Raw genomic sequence first — 17851 nt, 5'->3', positions numbered from 1 at the left:
CCTGCTTTCAGATTCTGTGTCTCCCCTTCTCTCTGTCCCTTCTCAGCTCACACTCTGTCTCTGTCTCCCTCTCACTCAAAAATAAATAAACGTTAAAAAAATTTTTTAAGACAAATTATTTTACCTTCTATCTTACTGGAAATTATTAATTAATATTTAACTTTGGGGGGAGGGGCATCTGCATGGCTCAGTCAGTTAAGCGTCTGACTCTTAGTTTCGGCTCAGGTCAAGATCTCAGGGTCTGTGAGTTTGAGCCCTGCATCGGGCTCTGTGCTGATAGTGTGGAACCTGCTTGTGATTCTCTCTCTCTCTCTCTCTCTCTCTCTCTCTCTCTCTCTCTCTTCCTCTCTCTCTCTGCCCCTTCTCTGCTCACACTCTCGCTCTCAAAATAAATAAACTTAATAAAATTTAAAGGTATATTTAAATTTTGGTTCTCAAAACACAAAAAGAATTGGTTCTCATTTTCCTTTACTACCAAACCTCATCTTTCCTTAGCGCAAGGTCTCCTTCTTTCTCTCGCATTGTCATTCTGTACCTGCTAACCTCGTAGGCAGGAAGGCCCTCTTAGGGGTTAAAACTTGAGGACTACCTGGGGCGCCTGGGTGGCTCAGTCAGTTAATTGTCCAACTTTGGTTCAGGTCATGATCTCATGGTTCATGAGTTCGAGCCCCACATCGGGCTCTCTGCTGACAGCATGGAGCTTGCCTCAGATCTTCTGTCCCCCTCTCTTTCTGCCCCTCCCCTGCTTGCACTGTCTCACTCTTCCTCTCTCAAAAAATGAATAACCATTAAAAAAAAAAAAAACTTGAGGACCACTCTTGTCATAACTACTTCGCAAAAGCTCTCTTCCCCTGCAGCCTGCTGGGGCTCCCCTGTTGTTTCATCCTTGGCCTACGATTTTTACTGTCACAGTTATCCCTTCGGGATAGAGAAGATAGGGATTTTTTTTTTCTCCAGAAACAAGTATTTAAAGAGACACACATGTCTGGGAGCACAGAGGGGCCCTCCCCAAAGCTGAAAGGATAAAATATAGAATCGTAAACGTAAGGAGTGAATAGTGAGGAGGGGGTTGACGGCATTGGAAGTCAGGGGTGGAGATGGGCAAGGAGGGCCGAACAAAAAGGACAGTCCTGGGTGGGGTATCTACACACGTTTTAGTTATGTGTTCATGTGCTAATATCTGCATGCGCCAGGTACTGTGCTGGGGGCAGGGGGGGGTGGTCTGCCGAGACTTCTTACCCTCTTGGAATTTACGGCCATGCCATAAATTATGGCCCCATAACTGGGGCTGGCGTAGGTTAAGCAAAGTCTCTTTAAGGAAGACCAAATGTTCAGTCAGGTGAAGGAGGGAGAAGCAGAGAAAGAGCCACTGAGTCAAAAAGAACTGCACATTTAGAAGTCCTGAAGCACGAAGGAGCACCCTATGATCAAGGAACAGGGAGGAGGCCTGTGGGTGACAGGAGCCCCTTCCGCAAAAGCGGTTCAAGATCAGGCTGGAGCCAGATCATGCTGGGCCTTGTAGCCATGCGAAAGAGTCTGAATTTCGTCATGAAGATGAAGGGAAGTCCTTGAATGGCAGAGAACTGACTGACAAGAAGGGTACATTTTAAGAAGGACAGCGGATTGGGGTTGGTAGGGAAAGCCTGGATGTGAGAGCACTTGGAAGCTATTGTTGGAGTCAGGTTGAGAGCTGATGGTGGGTGAACCTGGGCCAAGGGAGTAGGGACGCTGGCAAGTGGGGAGATTCAAGATATGGTTTGGGGGTGCGAACAACACGGACTGGATCTGAGGGACAAAGGAGAGAGGTGGCAAGGATACTTTGGAGCTTCTGACACAAGCAACTGGGTGAAATGGCCAATTAGTGGCCATTACTCAAGGTGGGGGGGCACTGGAGGAGAGGCCGATTTGGGGACCGACTGAGTGTGAGATGCTGTGTGCAGAGCTCGTGCAAGGTCCACTGAAATCGTGGAACACTGTGTTAGAGATCTCCCTTCTTCTCTTCCCCGTTCCCCTTCCCTCCTTCCAAATATGGGTCCCTTTCTCTCTTGTAACACTGCCTCATTCTTTCAGAATGTTCCATGTGGTGTGTGAAAGATGCTACTAACATTGTTGAGGCCATATCCTTATAGCTCTTGATCCAATAGGAAAGAGCTTCCCTTCATTAACAATTCAGAAACTTTCGGGGAAGGACTCCAATTGGCTCAGCTTGGGACACATCCCGCTTCTTAGCCAGTAGTCAAGAGAATGTAGCACTTGACTGTTCCAGCTTGGATTCCCCTGTTTTGTTTTGTTTGTTTTTGGTTTTTGTGGAGAGGAGAGGGTAGAATACTGTAATTGATAGCCTCATCAGCACCTCAAGGGGGTACATGGTAGGGAAGAGCAGTACCCCAAGGGGAAGAGATACTCCCGGGCTGTCAGAACCAATAGATGTTCCCCTACATCCTAAACTTCCAATGTTTCATTCTAAGACACTACAGATGGGTGAAGCCTGCCCGAGTTAATCCTGAAGTAATACTCTTATCTAGAAAGGCAGGATTTTCTAACTCTCCGCTGATAGAGTAGTTGAGGGACTGTGCTGATGAACTTATTGTAATTTTGAACTATAAAAACAATAGGTTTGGGGTGCCTAGGCAGCTCAGTCGGTTAGGAGTCTGGCTCTCGATCTCAGCTCAGGTCTTGATCATAGAGTCGTGAGTTCAAGCCCTGCAGTGAGCTCGGCACTGGGCAGGAAACCTACTTAAAAACTAATAAACAAACAAAACCCAAAAAACACAATAGATTTATGAAAAATTTGAAAAAAGGGAAAAAGCGTCCATTATTTCACAGGGATACATTTTCGTTTTATGCATTCCTTTCCACCTTCATCCTTAAGCATGTCTTTCTTTCTTTTTTTTTTTTTTTTTAAGTTTTTTAATTTATCTTGAGAGAGAGAGGGAGGGGCAGAGAGAGGAGAGAGAATCCCAAGCAGGCTCTGCTCTGTCAGCTTGAAGCCTGATGCGGGGCTCGAACTCATGAGTTGTGAGATCACGACCTGACCCAAAATCAGGAGTCAGATGCTTAACCAACTGAGCCACCCAGGTGCCCCCTTAAGCATGTCTCTTAAAAAATGTAACGTTTATACATTGTGTCTTGAATACCAAGCAATTTGTTCAGTTTTAATTCATTTGTTGAAACATCAATATTTACAATAAAAATAATTTGAATGTGCACATTTTTCTGCATTGGTGTGCTCTGGGAAACGAAGGATCAGCTAGTACATCGTACTGGCAAATATTGGTTGAGCCCTTGCAACAGCATGGTAGCTGGGACACTAATGAGGATACAGACATGACTAAGACCTATTTCTGGCCTTTGAGTTCATAATCTCATGACTTTTGATAAAATCAAAATATTCCTCAACTGCAACTAAAATAGTTATTAAATCAAAAGAGTAATATGGACATTACAGAACATGAACACAACAAAGTAAACAAAATATCATCTTCTATCCCTCTTGCACAGGGAGGGGAAAGAAATGTATGGGGTGTGGAAGAAGATGGGATTCTGTTTTCTAACAGGCTAAAGGAAAGGCAGGGAAAGCAAGGCAAGAGGGCTTCTAAAGTGCGGTTAGTGCCACACTATGTAACCGTTAAAATGTTGAAAATGAGGGGCGCCTCGGTGGCTCAGTTGGTTAAGCACCTAACTTGGGCTCAGGAATTAATCTCAGGGTTTGTGAGTTGGAGCCCTGCCTCGGGCTCTGTGCTGACGGCACAGCTCAGAGCCAGGAGCCTGCTTCCGATTCTGTGTCCTCCTCTCTCTCGGCCCCCCCCCCCCCCCCAGCAAATAAAGTAAACCATAAAAAAAAATTGAAACTGTTGAAAATTAGAACACTCTTAAAAACACACGTCCCTTTAAAAGGAAAGTGGGTGTTCAAAGCGATTTGCATTTTGCCTAAAATGGGCTGTTTTTCCCTGTACTCTTCTCCAGACAGAGCCATCTAGCAGCTAGAGTCAGACTTTCTAACAGAAACATTTTAATCATGGACCCTTTCTCCCCAGAAAAATGTACTCCCTACCAAGACACATGATATTTTAAGTTTAACGGACCCACGGAGGTCCATTCCTGGGCCTTCTAGGCTCCGTGGATCCCAGGTTAGACAGGCCTCCAATTCGAGAGTGGGCCTAGTTTCTTCAAAGGTAGCAACGTTCCCAGTTCCACCGCGCCGGAAGACCACGCCTCTGAATGTTTTGCAACCTCGTCAGTTTCAGATTTTTCAGGGGTCCTGGGGAAACCAGCCTCGCCGAGGATTCCGCCCCGTCCGACCGCTCCCATTTTTAAACACAGACTCGTGTGTGGGAGAGGCCATTATTTTTACGGGATCACTATGCTCCCGGAGCAGCCAGGGACAGACACTGTGGCTTTACCGCAGAGCCAGCTCCATCCTTAATCCGGGCTCCGCCCTCAGACCACCTCCTCCTCGGAGCCCCCGCCCCCCTATCCTTACCCACCCTCCCCGCCCCCGCTCCGCTCCACCCCTTTGCTCTGAGCGGGGCTGGGCCACCACTCACGACCCAGTTCCACCCGCCCATTTCGTGGCCCCGCCCCAGAATCCCTGGCCCCACCCTCCTCCCGAGCAGCCCAATGAGCGTCCCCGCGCGCGCCCCAGCACCATCCCCGTACGCGGGAGGTCCCGCCCCACGGGCCGGTTTAACCACTGAGCGTGCCCGCACACGCCGGGGCCCCGCCCCGCCCCCAGGCCCCGCCCCCGGCGCCGGCCCTCCTCCCCTCCCCCCCACCCCCGGGGCCTTGCGGTGGCCGCGCCTCCGCCGCCCGTGAGGAGCCAGATGCCGCCCCCTCCGCCGGTCCCTCCCCCAGCGGCCTGGCGCCTCCCTCCCTCCCCGCCGCGGTGACTCACGGAGCGGGAGGCGGAGGCTCTGGCGGCCGCTCCCGCTGCTGCTGCTGCTGCTGCTGCCGCTGCCGCTGCCGCTGCCGCTGCTGCCGCCGCCGCGGCTGCTCCGGCTGAGCGCGCCCCGGAACAGGCCGCCGCGCGCCGTGCACGGACCCGCAGCCCCCGCCGGCCCGGCCGGGTCGGGCGGCCCAGGTAAGCGCCGAGGCCGGCCCGCGCCCGCAGCGCCCGGGCCCGCGCCGCGCCGGGGCTCGGGGGAGCCTCCGGCCCTTTGTCTCCCGGGGAGGGGCCGCGGAGGGCGCCCCCGACCCCTCTCGGACCCCCCGGCTGGCCCCCGGCGCGGCGCCCTGGTCTGGGCCGGGCCTCCTCGCCCCGCCGGGTCGCCGCTGCCTCCCCGCCGCTCGCCGCCCGCGACCCCGCCGCAGACCACCCTCCAGCCGTCCTCACCTCCGCCCAGGGGTCGCCTCCACAGGTGTCCGAGCCACCCACTCTGTTGTTCACCCCACCGCGTCGGCGTGGTTGTCACCGGCTGTCAGCACTCGGGTCCCGCGCCCTCCTGACCCTCCCCTCACCTGCTCCCCACGCTCAGCATCCCGACCCCCTGTACAGAGCCCCTCCATATTTCCCCAAACTAAATGCTGCTGAGGTCTGGCCCCTGGACCACCCTTCCTCTCTCTGTCTCTGTCTCTCTTGCGCGCGTGTGACTGGGCTGTTTCCTCGTTCCACCTCTCCCGGGGAGTGTTCCTGGACGGTGCACAGTGTAGGCACACGTTTCACCTGTCTGGCGGGTGTCTATACATACGTGAGCCTGCAAAATGAACCACTGGGAGCCCCAAACTGCACTTGTCACCTCCTTTTCATCACCCCCACCCAGCCACCTTCCTTATTCTTGGACCTGGTAACCAAGGCACATAGATAGGTCTGGACACCCAACCTCGGTGAGGCCCCACACGCCTCCCTCTCTCTTGTGTGCTGACCTTGTTTGAGCAGGTACCTGCTGTGCAGTTAGCCCCTGGGAAGGCCGAGGAGGCTTGTGCTGGCAGCAAATCAAGAGTTTTATGAATAATGAGATCTGTGGCTTGCAGCACCTCCTATCTGAGAATCTAAGCATGCTCTGGCTGTTAATTATTTTGTCTCCTGTCACTCACACAACTTAGGGAAGTGTGCCTGGCCGACTGCTGGGTAAATTGAGGCACAGGGTGTGTCAGGAGGGGACCTGGAGGCAAGTCAGAGTTTGTCCTGAGGTTTTGTTCCCAGGTGCCTTGCGTCTTAGCTCCCTGGGACAAGTACTGAGCTCTTTCTTGTTCCTGACTTTAGACCCTGAGTGATACTCGTCTTTGGGACCATTAAAGTGTTTTCTCTGACTTCAAGCAGCACTTTGAATCATTAAAAAAAAAAAAAAAAGGTGCAAGCTGTTGAATGTCAGTGTGAGTTTCATGGTTTCCTGATGGAGTTAGTGGGCCTTGTAAATGCAAGTTGCCTCTGCAGGATGGAGATTCGTCTGTTCAGCAGTGAGTGCTCCCTATGTGACAGGCACCATGACAAACGGTGGGGCTACAGGGGTGCACGTAGACATAGCCCCCGCCCTCCCATAGCTGGCGTTCTAAAGAGGGAGGAGTAAACAAATAAGCAGACAAAATCATTTCAGTGGTGCTGAGTGCTATGAAGAACCAGTTTGGATTTTATTCCAAGCGCAGTTAGAAGCTATTAGAGGATTTTCAGCAGAGAGCTGATAAGATCTAAGTTTTCCAAGATTGCTCTGGCTGCTGTGTAGAGATCGGATTGTGAGGTGCAAAGGCAGAAGCAGGGATACTGGTCAGGAGGTAGACTCCTGCAGCTTCCGGGCAAGAGATGATGGGGGCTTGGAGGACCAGGATCAGGATGGTAGCAGTAAAAGTGAAGGGGTGAAATCAGTCTCCTCCCTCCCCCTCCCGCAGGAGAGCTGAGAGCTATAAAGCAAAACTTCAGGGAACGCCAATTCAGATTCCCATGCCTAGCAGATAAGTTTTGGATTATACTCAGGTCTGGCTTAGCAAACCTTACTCAGCACCTGTCGTGAGCCAGGTACTGCACTAAGACTCCAGGGATACAGACGTGAACCGGGTGGAGAGGGAGTGTTCTCCACATTACAGCGACATGCTCACAGAGGGATCACCCCCTTCTTGACGGAAGAGGATTTGTGGGTTTAAAAACCAGTTAGAGGGGCGCCTGGGGGGCTCAGTCGGTTGAGCGTCTGACATCGGCTCAGGTCATGATCTCGCGGTCCGTGAGTTGGAGCCCCGCATCGGGCCCTGTGCCGACAGCTCAGAGCCTGGAGCCTGCTTTGGATTCTGTGTCTCCCTCTTTCTTTGCCCCTCCCCTGCTCACACTCTGTCTCTCTCTCTCTCAAAAATAAATAAGCATGAAAAGAAAAAATTTTTTAATTAAAAAATAAAACAACAGAGGTGGAGGGGGCTCTACCAGTGGGCTTCGTTCCCGTCTCGGGCTGCCCTATTTAAATGGGAGCATTATTATTACCTTGCCGGTGCTGTCAAATGTTGCTCAGGGAGACTGGGACTGTTCTCAGTCTCAGTTGTGAGAACAACTCAGTGGCCATGCACTTGAACTGTTAACCAGAATAAAACTTGATCTCTTTTCCCATCCAAATCTGTGCTGTCAGAACATGTCCGAGCTAGAGGACCTTGGGAATTGTGTAGGCCAGCGCCCCCCCCCCGCCCCTTCCCCCCCCCCCCCCCCCCGCCTTTCCTGGTTGGGTATCTATGGCCCCTAGAGGCTATATCCCATAGCAGTTTGTACATTTTTTAATGGTACCCGTCACTTCCTACCTGTTTCGGTTCCAAGGGAACCTGTGTGACTCTAAGCTTTCTGAGGCCAGGATCTCCGGGGGATTCATCTTTGCATCCCTCACCACGTCAAGATCAGTGTCCTGCACAAAAAGTAAACTCATGCAGTATCGGTTGACTTGCCTGGGTGTCCCAGCACCTAAAACCGGGACTCGGGAACCCTGTCCCTGTCTTGACATCAGACCACACTTCCTTGCAGATCCCTCCTCATCCAGGGTGCAGGAAAGGGGTATGGCCAGCAGTGTCCATGTCACTGAGCTCACAGAACAGGGCAGCCCTTCCCTGATGGATCCGCTCTCTCTCCAGCCCTGCCTACAGAGAACAGCTGTGGAGGGTGCTGACTGAGTAGTTATTTGCCACCCAGCAAATATGAAGTGTAGCTCTTAATTAGACCATGGACTTTGTACCGAGACTATCTGGGTTTGGATCTTGGTTTCTTTCATCATGAGCTGCGCGATCTTCAGCAAGTAATATAACCTCTCTGTGCCTCAGTTTCCCCATCTGTAAAATAATAATACTTCAGGGAGTTGTTGGGAGCATTAAATCAGAGCATTAAATCAGGTAATACCTATTGTGGGTTTTTTTTTTAATTTTTAATTTAATTTTATTAAAAACTTTCTTTTAATGTTTATTTTTTAGAGAGAGAGAGACAGAGCGCGAGCGGCGAGGGGCAGAGAGAGAGGGAGACACCGAATCTGAAGCAGGCTCCACGCTCTGAGCTGTCAGTGCAGGGCCCAAGGTCGGGTTTGAACTCACAAACTGTGAGATCATGACCTGAGCTGAAGTCAGACGCTTAACCGACTGAGCCACCCAAGTGCCCCTCCGCCCCCGCCCCCTCCCCACGCTGTGGGTGTTTTTAGAGTTTATTTATTTATTTTTTGAGAGAGAGAGCACGAGTGGGGGAGAGGCAGAGAGAGAGGATCCCAAGCAGGCTCCACACCATTAGTGCAGGGCCAGATGTGGGACTCGAACCCACGAACCATGAGATTATGACCTGAGCTGAAGTCAAGAGTCAGACACTTAATAAACTGAGCCACCCAGACGCCCCAGGGTGTAATACCTGTAAGATGCTTAGAACAGCACTGAGCACTTGTATGCGCTTGAAGTAGTGGTTACTAGTTCACTGTTATTTATTTATCTGTTTCTTATCTGCCACCAGAATTTAAGCTCTTTTCGGGTAGAGATTTTGCCCTTTTTTTTTTTTTTTTTGGTTTACTGTTGTAGTCCAGTGCCTAAACTCTGTAGGCACGCAGTAAACATTTGTTAAACTGAATGACTTATCGAACAGCTATTATGTGCCAGGCACTGTCGTGGGTGCTGGGGATACAGCCAAGAACAAGACGGCCAAGATGCGTGGTCCAACGGAGTTTGTATTCTGCCGGGAGAGACGGGCAGAGGCGGACCAGGTAACGCAGGATGGTGAAAAGAGCTACAGGGCGAATGAAACAGGGCACTAAGATGGAGATAACCGGGATAAGGGTCAGGGGCTCTAGCTAGCTCTCAGGAGGTGACTTTGAATGGGGACCCAGATGACGGGCAGAGAGGACAGCAGGAGCCACAAGCCCAGTGGGGCTGGAATGTGGTGAGTGAGGAGTTGATAGGGGCCGGATCTGCGGCCACGGTGAGGAGTTTGGATTTTACTCCTCGATTCTGCGCAGTGGGAATCCATCCGTCTAGGAGAAAGAGCAGGATGCTAGGAGACCAGTGAGTCGGCTTCTCCTCGTCCTGGGAAGGCTTTTGGAGGCCAGCAGGCTCGTAGTGTTGGCTTTATTCCCATCAGTTCCTCATGTCTCTGGCCTAGGTCCCCAGGGGACGTGGGAGCCATCGCCTAGATTAACAAAGGCCCAGATGTGTGTCTATGTGTCCTGCACATTCCGGTGAGCCTTCTTTTCCCCCTGAGATTGAGGGTTCTCAGTTTCTTGAGTTGAATGAATGAGCATCGCCAGCCCTTAGCATCTTGCCCTGTATAGCGGCATGGCCTGTGTCCTCTGCTCCTGTCTGCATGAGCTAGAGCTTCTTATGTTGGTAGTGTCACTAAAGTAACATTGGAGCTTTGCCACACACATATGTGTCACAGCGTCTTTGTTGGGGGTATACGGGGATTGACCGGGTAGCCTTCTTCCCCCGCCCCCCACCCCTCCACCCTTCTCTTTCAGTCCCCGCTGAGGATCACCAGGCCCTCTGTAGAGGGTCAGGCCCCACTGTCACCTCTGACGCCTCCTGTTTGATCACTTGATCGGGAGCGCGGTGGTACCTAGAGAGCCTTGGCCGTCTTTGGTCTGGGCTGAGTGGAGTTGGGAAGCTTAGCAGAGCACTCAGAAATGGCATTTAAAACCCAGGGGTCCAGCTCGCCAGGAATCCGGAGCTGGCCTCTTTAGCCTGGGTGCTGTGGCAGCTTTTCAGACCCTCACTCGGGCATCCCCCCTTGTCAGGTGGTGTTCACAGTGCCACTTGCTCCGCTAACCTTGAGAGGTCAACACGAGTTAGTAGGGGGAATCCAAACTTGGTGTTGCAAGTCACTTTCAGGCTCCTGGGACATTTTATTGGCGGAATCCAAAATGCCTGTTAGTCATACGTCATCTGTAGCCTTGTAAAAACTAAACCCAGAGTGGGTACAACCCTTTTCCCAAGTCACTTTTTTTTTTTTTTTCAACGAGAGTGACACGTGCTCATTTAGGAAATGGATGGAAGTGCCGTCCTACGTCCACTGTCTCACTTAACCCTCGGCCTACTTTCTGAGATAACGCGCTTAGCACCATTTGACATACTCAGGAGCTGAGGCCCGGCAGGGTTAAGTAACTTGCTGGATCAAGCTAATCAGGAACAGAGTCGGCCTTCAAACCCAGGCAGTGTGTCTTCTGAGCACAAGCTCAGAGCCCCATGTGAGATACTGCTTCCCAGCAGAAACAACAGAGAAGGAAAAAAAAAAAATCTCTTCAGCCCAGCGTGGGTGACTGTTAGGGTGGCCAGAGTTAGCTCACTGGCTGCTGCAAAGAGTTTGAATCCTACGCCCTTTCCCTGTCTCATCTGACCTTGGGCAAGCTAATTAACCTCCCTTTGCCTTACTTTCCCCAACTGTAAATGGGGATAATGATACTTACACCTTCATAGCTCCCAGGGGCATTGTGATGTTTGAGCCAAAGTGCTTTTGAACTTCTTTTATGAAAGGGCACCGAGCACCAATTGCTGTTACACTTGGTTATTAAAGACCTATTAGTTCCTGATCCTCCAGGAAGCCTCGTTAAAAGGGGAAGACAACAGTCCACAGAAGGAGAGGTGTCCTTCCAATGGTGAGCACGGCCGGACCAAAGCATCAGTCCTGGTTTCTTAGGGACTGAGGGTCTTGAATGTTTCTACATTTTTCCTGGTTGTGTTGTATCGTATAAGCTTCCGTAAGCAGGTCTGTGCATGGTGCATCGCGGCACAATCGAGGGCTGCTGATGGCAAGGCAGAGAAGGGGGTTAAAGGGCTTGGTTTCTAATCCTGGCTATGATGTCTTTATGAGATGAGCCAAGAACACAGAGATACCAAGAAGTGATGGCTGTCTTCCATTCGTCTTTCCTTCCTACCCTCTTTCCTTCTGATGATTCACTGATTCAATTAATAAATATTTATTGAGCTTTTATTATGATCTGGGTCCCATGGTAGGCACTGGGAATACTGTGGTGGGCAGGGTAAAAATAGTTCTTCCGCATCAAAGCTTATAGTGTAAAGCCAAGAGGCTTATTATCTAGTTGGAGTCCTGTGAATCAAGAAAGAACGTGTTGGGGGCACCTGGGTAGCTCAGTCGGTTGAGCGTCTGACTTCAGCTCAGGTCATGATCCCACAGCTCATGGGTTTGAGCCTCGCGTCTGGCTCTGTGCTGACAGCTCAGAGCCTGGAGCCTGCTTTGGATTCTGTGTCTCCCTCTCTCTTCCCCTACCCTGCTCATGCTCTGTCTCTCTCTTTTTCAAATATAAATAAACACTTAAAAAGAAGAAGAAGAAGAAGGTGTTGGTGAGTGTTTTGAACGCTCGGGGGAAGAGTCAGGATATAATTTCCAGGTGTACGTGTTAGCTCCCATAGGCACCTGCCCTAGTGGGCATTAAGACAGAGGACTGTGTTTGTCTTCCCAGAAGAGCAAGAGAAGAATTAACAGGAAAAAAAAAAAAAAAAAAGAATTAATAGAAGAGAGCCCTTCTGTGTCATACTTCCCAAAAGCTGCACTTGATGTGGCAGTATGAACTCATTTCCACTTAAAGCCATAACCCTTTGTTACTTGAGTTCAAGTCAGGGAGGAAGGATCGTAGGTTCCTCCCAAAGGTTTTGAATTTATGCCACCAATCTGGTGCGTTTCTTAAGAAAGACCACCAGACCTTGTCTCTCCAGAATTCTCTCCCTGCCTGTAGGTGTCCTGCCAACTTTGGAAAGCAGGCTTCTGATGGCCGGTGGGCTACGGGGCCAGGGGTTTGGAGCTCTCCAGCAGGCCCGCAGGGCTCCTGAGGGAACTGATACCTGCGGTCACCTGTGTGGGGTCAGTATATGCAGAGTGGGGCCAGAGGTTTATTTCTTCCCTAAGTCTTGCCAGCTTCAGGCCTCAGGATCCCTTCAAAGAACGAGATCAGGGAGGCCCCGCAGGTCATGGGAAAGCACACAGTGTTCTTCCTCTGTCCCTCTGGCAGGGCTGGGGTGGAGAGGGCAAAGGGCTGACAGAGGCATCTGCCCATATCCAGAGTGGGAGGAGGACCCAGGACAGCATACTCCCGGGTGATGTTACTTTCACCCAGACCCTGACCTGTCCCTGCCTTCCTGGAGCTAATCAGCTGCCCGTTCAGTCCGGGGCTCCTAATCACTCGTTGTCGGATCAGGAGGAAATGGCCGGCAGGGAGGCCTGGTTGCTCAAACCACCCCCTGCCCCCCTCCCCTCCCCGACCTCTTTAAGCGTGCTTGGAGCCCAGTGACACTGGTTCAGCTGGGGAATGTGACCCACTTCCATGTCCCCTCCCACGTGGAGAGCTGGGTGGGAGGCTTTTGGAGACCAGCTCCAATTAAGGTTTTTTCAGGCCTGAGTATCTCCTGAGTGTCCCACCCACATGTTTCCTGCTGCTGGAACCCTGTGGTCCATGCCCCTGAGCTGAATAACAGCTCCAAGACAGATGAAGTCACCGCCTCGTCATCCCGCAGTCCTGGATTCTGCAGGCAGGGCTTCCTGTGGGGATCAGGATCCCCGTGGGTTCAGACACCTTTCGTGATGGGGGCCCCACCCTGGTTCTTCTTGCTAAATCATCAGGCAAACCAGAGACCCCATTTCCGAGGACATGGGTTAGCCCTGACACCCCCACCCCCAGCCCCTGCCCAGACCAGGGCCCCACGGCCCCCTGCCCTGGGCTGCCCCGGCTTCCCACAGACTCCTCCCCGCCATCATCCCTCACAGAATGTTCTTCTGCTGCGGGGGAATACGAACTGAAACATGTTTTGGACCTTCTAGGTTTCTTCTCTTTTCTTCAGGTAGAAAACATTTGAATGATTTTCGCTTTGTAATTTTGTTTCTCAGGTGGGGGTAGGGATGGGGAGTGGAAGAAGGCTGATTTATAGCCATGAAGATGTGAATACTACCAAGATGACTGGGGGATTTTAAGTCGGTAAAGTGGTAGTTCCGAGCCCCTGAATGATCCAATCTTTTTTTTTTTTTTTTAGTTTATTTATTTATTTTGAGAGAGAGAGAGAGAGAGCAGGGGAGGGGCAGAGAGAGGGGGACAGAGGATCCAAAGCAGGCTCTGCACCGACCGCAGAGAGCCCAATGTGAGGCTTGAACTCACACATCGTGAGATCATGACCTGAGCCCAAGTTGGACGCTTAATCGACTGAGCCCCCCCAGGCGCCCCTACAATCTTATTTACAAAGGTCGGAGCAAAAGGTGGAAGGGAAACTGCCAAGGTCAGCTCGGGGAGGCAGTGGTCTCAGACCCATGTGAGTGCCATCGCTGAGCGTGCGTTCAGGTTCCTGACTGAGGCAGAGGGTGTGTCACCCCCTCCCGCGCCCCCCCCCCCCCCCCCCCGTCCGTCCCCGCTGTGGGCACTGCCCGGTGGCCTCTTCAGGCACGTGGCATTCCTCTGGCCGACCACTGGAGTTGCAGGAAGATGGGGAGCAGTGGTTTTTAGGAGGACACGGTGGGGCCTCTAAGCCCGGAGGCCGGCTGTGGGGTGTCTCTCCAGGGGCCTGGCTCTGCTCTCCTGCACGGGGCAGCCTTCTGGAGCTTACGGTAGAGCAGAGTCTGGCAGAAGTCCTTTATCCCTCGTGCCCCTCGCCTCACGTTCACGGAGGTGGTGGCCCCCGCCTTCGGTCTCCGAGGGAGAGAAGAGGTTTGTGAGGCCTGACAGCTGGGACAGGGGAGCTCGGATGCTCAACACCAGGTACTTCCCGGGCCAGCCGGACCACCCAGAGGAAGAGCTGTCTTTTATTGTCCTCTTTCGACCCCATTTCACTTCCTTTAACAGAATATCACTCACTTCTTTTGGACTGGGTAATCTAGACAGAGTACAGAATTCAGAAGCCTCTGTGGTGAAAGCCTAGTCCGCCTTCCTGCCTGGAGTCCCAGCCCCAGAAGAGACCAGTGTCAGCCAGTGTCCTGTGCATCTTAACCAGAGACACTCTACACTTGTACAAACGTACCATGCACACGTGTGATCACACACATGCCTGATAGGCCCTGGCTTTTCCCACTGTGATACACAGCATTCTGCACCTTACTCCACACTAAATCCTGCAACTGGGGTACCTGGCCGGCTCAGTCGGAAGAGCGTGCAAGTCTTGATCTCTTGGTCGTGAGTTCGAGCCCCAAACTGGGTGTAGAGATTACTTAAAGGAATAAATAAATAAAAACTTCAAAAAAAAAAAATACTGGAACTCATTCTATACCAACACCATCATCGTTACATCAAGCTACTACCTCTCAAGCACTACCTGTGTGCTGAATATTGCTCTATCTATCTGCCCAACCCTAAGATCAAGAGTCTCATGCTCTACCAACTGAGCCAGCCAGGCACCCCAACAAGGAATATTCTTTTTTTTTTTTTAAGTTGTTTTTAATCTTTGTTTATTTTTGAGAGAGAGAGAGCGCACTAGCAGTGGAGGGGCAGAGAGCGAGGGAAACACAGAATCTGAAGCAGGCTCCAGGCTCTGAGCTGTCAGTGCAGAGCCCAACGCGGGGCTCGAACTCACGAACCGTGAGATCATGACCTGAGCCGAAGTCGGATGCTTAACCAACTGAGCCACCCAGGAGCCCCAAGAGGTGGTATATCATTATAATTTTGATTTGCGTTTTCCTTATGAGGAAAGAAGGGACTTTTTCATTTCATAGCTTTAAGAGCCATTTATGAACAACGTGTTATATTGTTTGCCCATTTCTTTCTTGAGTTGGCAGTCTTTTATTACTGATCTACAGGTGTTCTTTATATATTAAAAAAGTTTGTCCTATGGCTGGACTAAATAATCAAAAGAATAATTACACATATTTCAACAATTTGTCATTATTCTCTTGATTATATCTTTCTATGCAGAGTTTTGATTTTTGTATGATCGAATTTTCAAATCTTTTATAATGTTTAGGTTTCATTTAATATTATTTTCTTCTCTCACCGTTTTCTTTTCCCTTGTTTTCACACAATATGCCTACTCTCTATTTTAGATATTTAAAGCTTTGCTCCATGACCAGTGGATCAAACCCAGAGGCACCAGAAACGGGGCAAGCCGGCATTGTGTGCCTCCAGTAGAGCACTGGCAACATCGGCTCTGATAGCTTCTTGCCAAATGGTTAGCCTTATTCTAATTCTAGGGAACAGTTGGGCAAATCCAGATTGTGGGATGTCCTAAAGACAACATTTCCTGGACTCTAAACAATGTTCATGGCATGACAGACAAGGAGAAGCTGGTGAACCATTCCAGGTGAAGGGAGTTGAAAGAGCAGGGCATCAGATGCACCTGTGATTCCTCCATTGGATCCTGGATGGAAAACCAGTGCCAGCCAGGGCACCTGGCCGGCTCAGCTGGTGGAGCGCACAGCTCTTGATCTTGAAGTTGTGAGTTTGATCCCCACACTGGGTGTAGAGATGACTTAAAAATAAAATCTTGAGGGCGTGGCTGGGTGGCTCAGTCGGTTGAGCGTCTGATTCTTGATTTCAGCTCAGGTCATGATCTTGTGGTTCGTGAGTTCGAGCCCCTCATTGGGCTCTGCACTGGCAGCGAGGAGCCTGCTTGGGATTCTCTCTCTCCCTCCCTCTCTCTCTCTCTTTCTCTCTGTCTCTCTCTGTCCCTCCCTTGCTCATGTTCTCTCTGTCTTTCTCAAAATAAATAAATTTATTTAAAATAAATAAATAATAAAATCTTGGAAGGAAAGAAAGCGGGAAGGAAGGAAGAAAAACAGTGATGGCCAAAGTGAGGGTCAGGGGAGCTGAGGAAACTGGAACATGGGTGTGCATGAGAAAATACTACTGGGTCGATATTATGTTCCTTGGGGGTGCAAATAATGTTCCTTGGGGGTTCGTGGGTCCTGGTTATATGTAGGAGGATGGCCTTAGGAGACAGCCATGAGACATTTAGCAAAGTGTCGTGATATCTGCAACTTACTTTCAAATGGCTCAGGAAGAAGACCATCCCTGTATACCCACAACACGGAGAAGCATGAAACAAACGTGGCGAATGGTAACGAGTGGTGTCTCTCGGGGCAGGTTTTGGGATGCTCCCTGTACTATTTCTTTCAGCTTTTTTGAAACTTTTCACCAGAAAAAGGTGAGGAGAAAAAACCCCCAACTTTGTTCCATCTGGAATCTATTTTGGTTCGGTTCCCTTGGCTTTGCCTGGCTCTCCTGGGTTATCGTCCTGGATTTCTGGTTTCTTTGCCCTTCTTTTCCAGGATGCACAGTTGTCTGTTTCTCTTTCTCTTAGGATCCTCCCTTTTAGGTGAGTTATTCTTTTCTGGACTTGGAAATTTTTATGACCTAGGATCTTTCTGGCAGGCTTACGTGATTCTAGAAGCAGGTGGGCAGCAGCGTGCATGGGTGCCTGTATTCTTGTTTCGTTTCTACATTGCTCCAAGTAAATTTGCAAGGAAGTTTAGTTCTCTGAGACTGAAAGCCTTAATCCTCGGGGATACCATCAAATGAGTACGTAGCATCATTAACCTTTCTCTCAGCGAAACTTGAGAGAAGCTTTTTCTTCTCAGCTGAGAGTTTTTCAAGAGGTCAGCTTCTGCTTGCGTTATGTGGCTGTGGGCTTGTAAAAGAGTCTTGTGTTTCATTTTACGAAACGTGACGGTCTTAGGTGAGTAAGCTGGCCTGTAAAACCAGGAGCCTTTTTGCCAGGGGAGTGGTAACGAGCCAGTTTTGCTGGGAGCTTCTGCTCCTCGTCCGTGGCTTGGTGACTAATGGTTTTGTGGCTTTGGGAACGAAGGGTGTCATTACAAACGGATGATGGGGATTTGGCTGCTAAACCGGATTATCTGGGTGTGCCTGGTCTGGGCGTTGATGCCTACACCCGTTGGGAATGGGGACAGTTTCTTTTTCAGAAACATGGACCCCAGCAGCCTCCGATCCATTTCGGTCCACTCTTCTGAGCTTCTCCATGGTGGCCTTGGCCCTGAGCAAACCCTCTAGGTGACTGTGGGTGGATTCCTGTTGCGTTAGGTGGTTTGTCTTCCGACCTCCTGGGAGCGCGTGTATTTTCCCTGGAAATGCCTTGCCTCTCCGTGGTTGCCCTCAGGCTGGAGTTTTGTGGCCCACTTGAAGTCCTTATCTTCATATTGCACCCCCCCACACACACTCCCCGGCGAGTTGATAGAATAAACGCATGTGGATTCTGGAGTTGTCTTTGTTTAAAATATTTTTGTTTTTTTGAGTATCAGCTTGTCCAACATTTAGAGAGGGAGGAAACTGAGTCTCAGCAGCCTCTTGTGGGGAGGCTTCCTCCTTCCTTGGATTATTTTATTGTTCAGAGGTAGCCGGGGGGGGGAAAGGAGAGGGAAGGTCACCGCCTGCGGAATAGAGCAGCAGTTATCCAAACAAACAGAGTGGCTCCCGGGATGTGTGGGTATCATGAACCCTTGCAATTTGTAGCAATGGTATGTTCATGGTTTTGAGGCAAACAAACA

The 17851-nt window shown here is 50.7% G+C and overlaps 1 protein-coding gene across 1 annotated transcript in view; it reads left to right on the top strand.

The window, feature by feature from the left end:
- Nucleotides 1-4893: 4893 nt before the first annotated feature.
- CTNNBIP1 (catenin beta interacting protein 1) overlaps nt 4894-17851 on the top strand; it is a 49273-nt gene continuing 36315 nt past the window's right edge. Inside the window, exon 1 of the mRNA XM_027060481.2 lies at nt 4894-5080. The gene's annotated coding sequence lies outside the window, so the exon portion shown is untranslated. The remainder of the gene's footprint in view (nt 5081-17851) is intronic.

This window comes from Acinonyx jubatus, chromosome C1, assembly GCF_027475565.1.
Source record: "Acinonyx jubatus isolate Ajub_Pintada_27869175 chromosome C1, VMU_Ajub_asm_v1.0, whole genome shotgun sequence".
In the NCBI taxonomy this organism is placed as follows: domain Eukaryota; kingdom Metazoa; phylum Chordata; class Mammalia; order Carnivora; family Felidae; genus Acinonyx; species Acinonyx jubatus.
The sequence above is the reverse complement of the archived record's forward strand: the minus strand, read 5'-3'. Positions and strand labels throughout refer to the sequence as shown.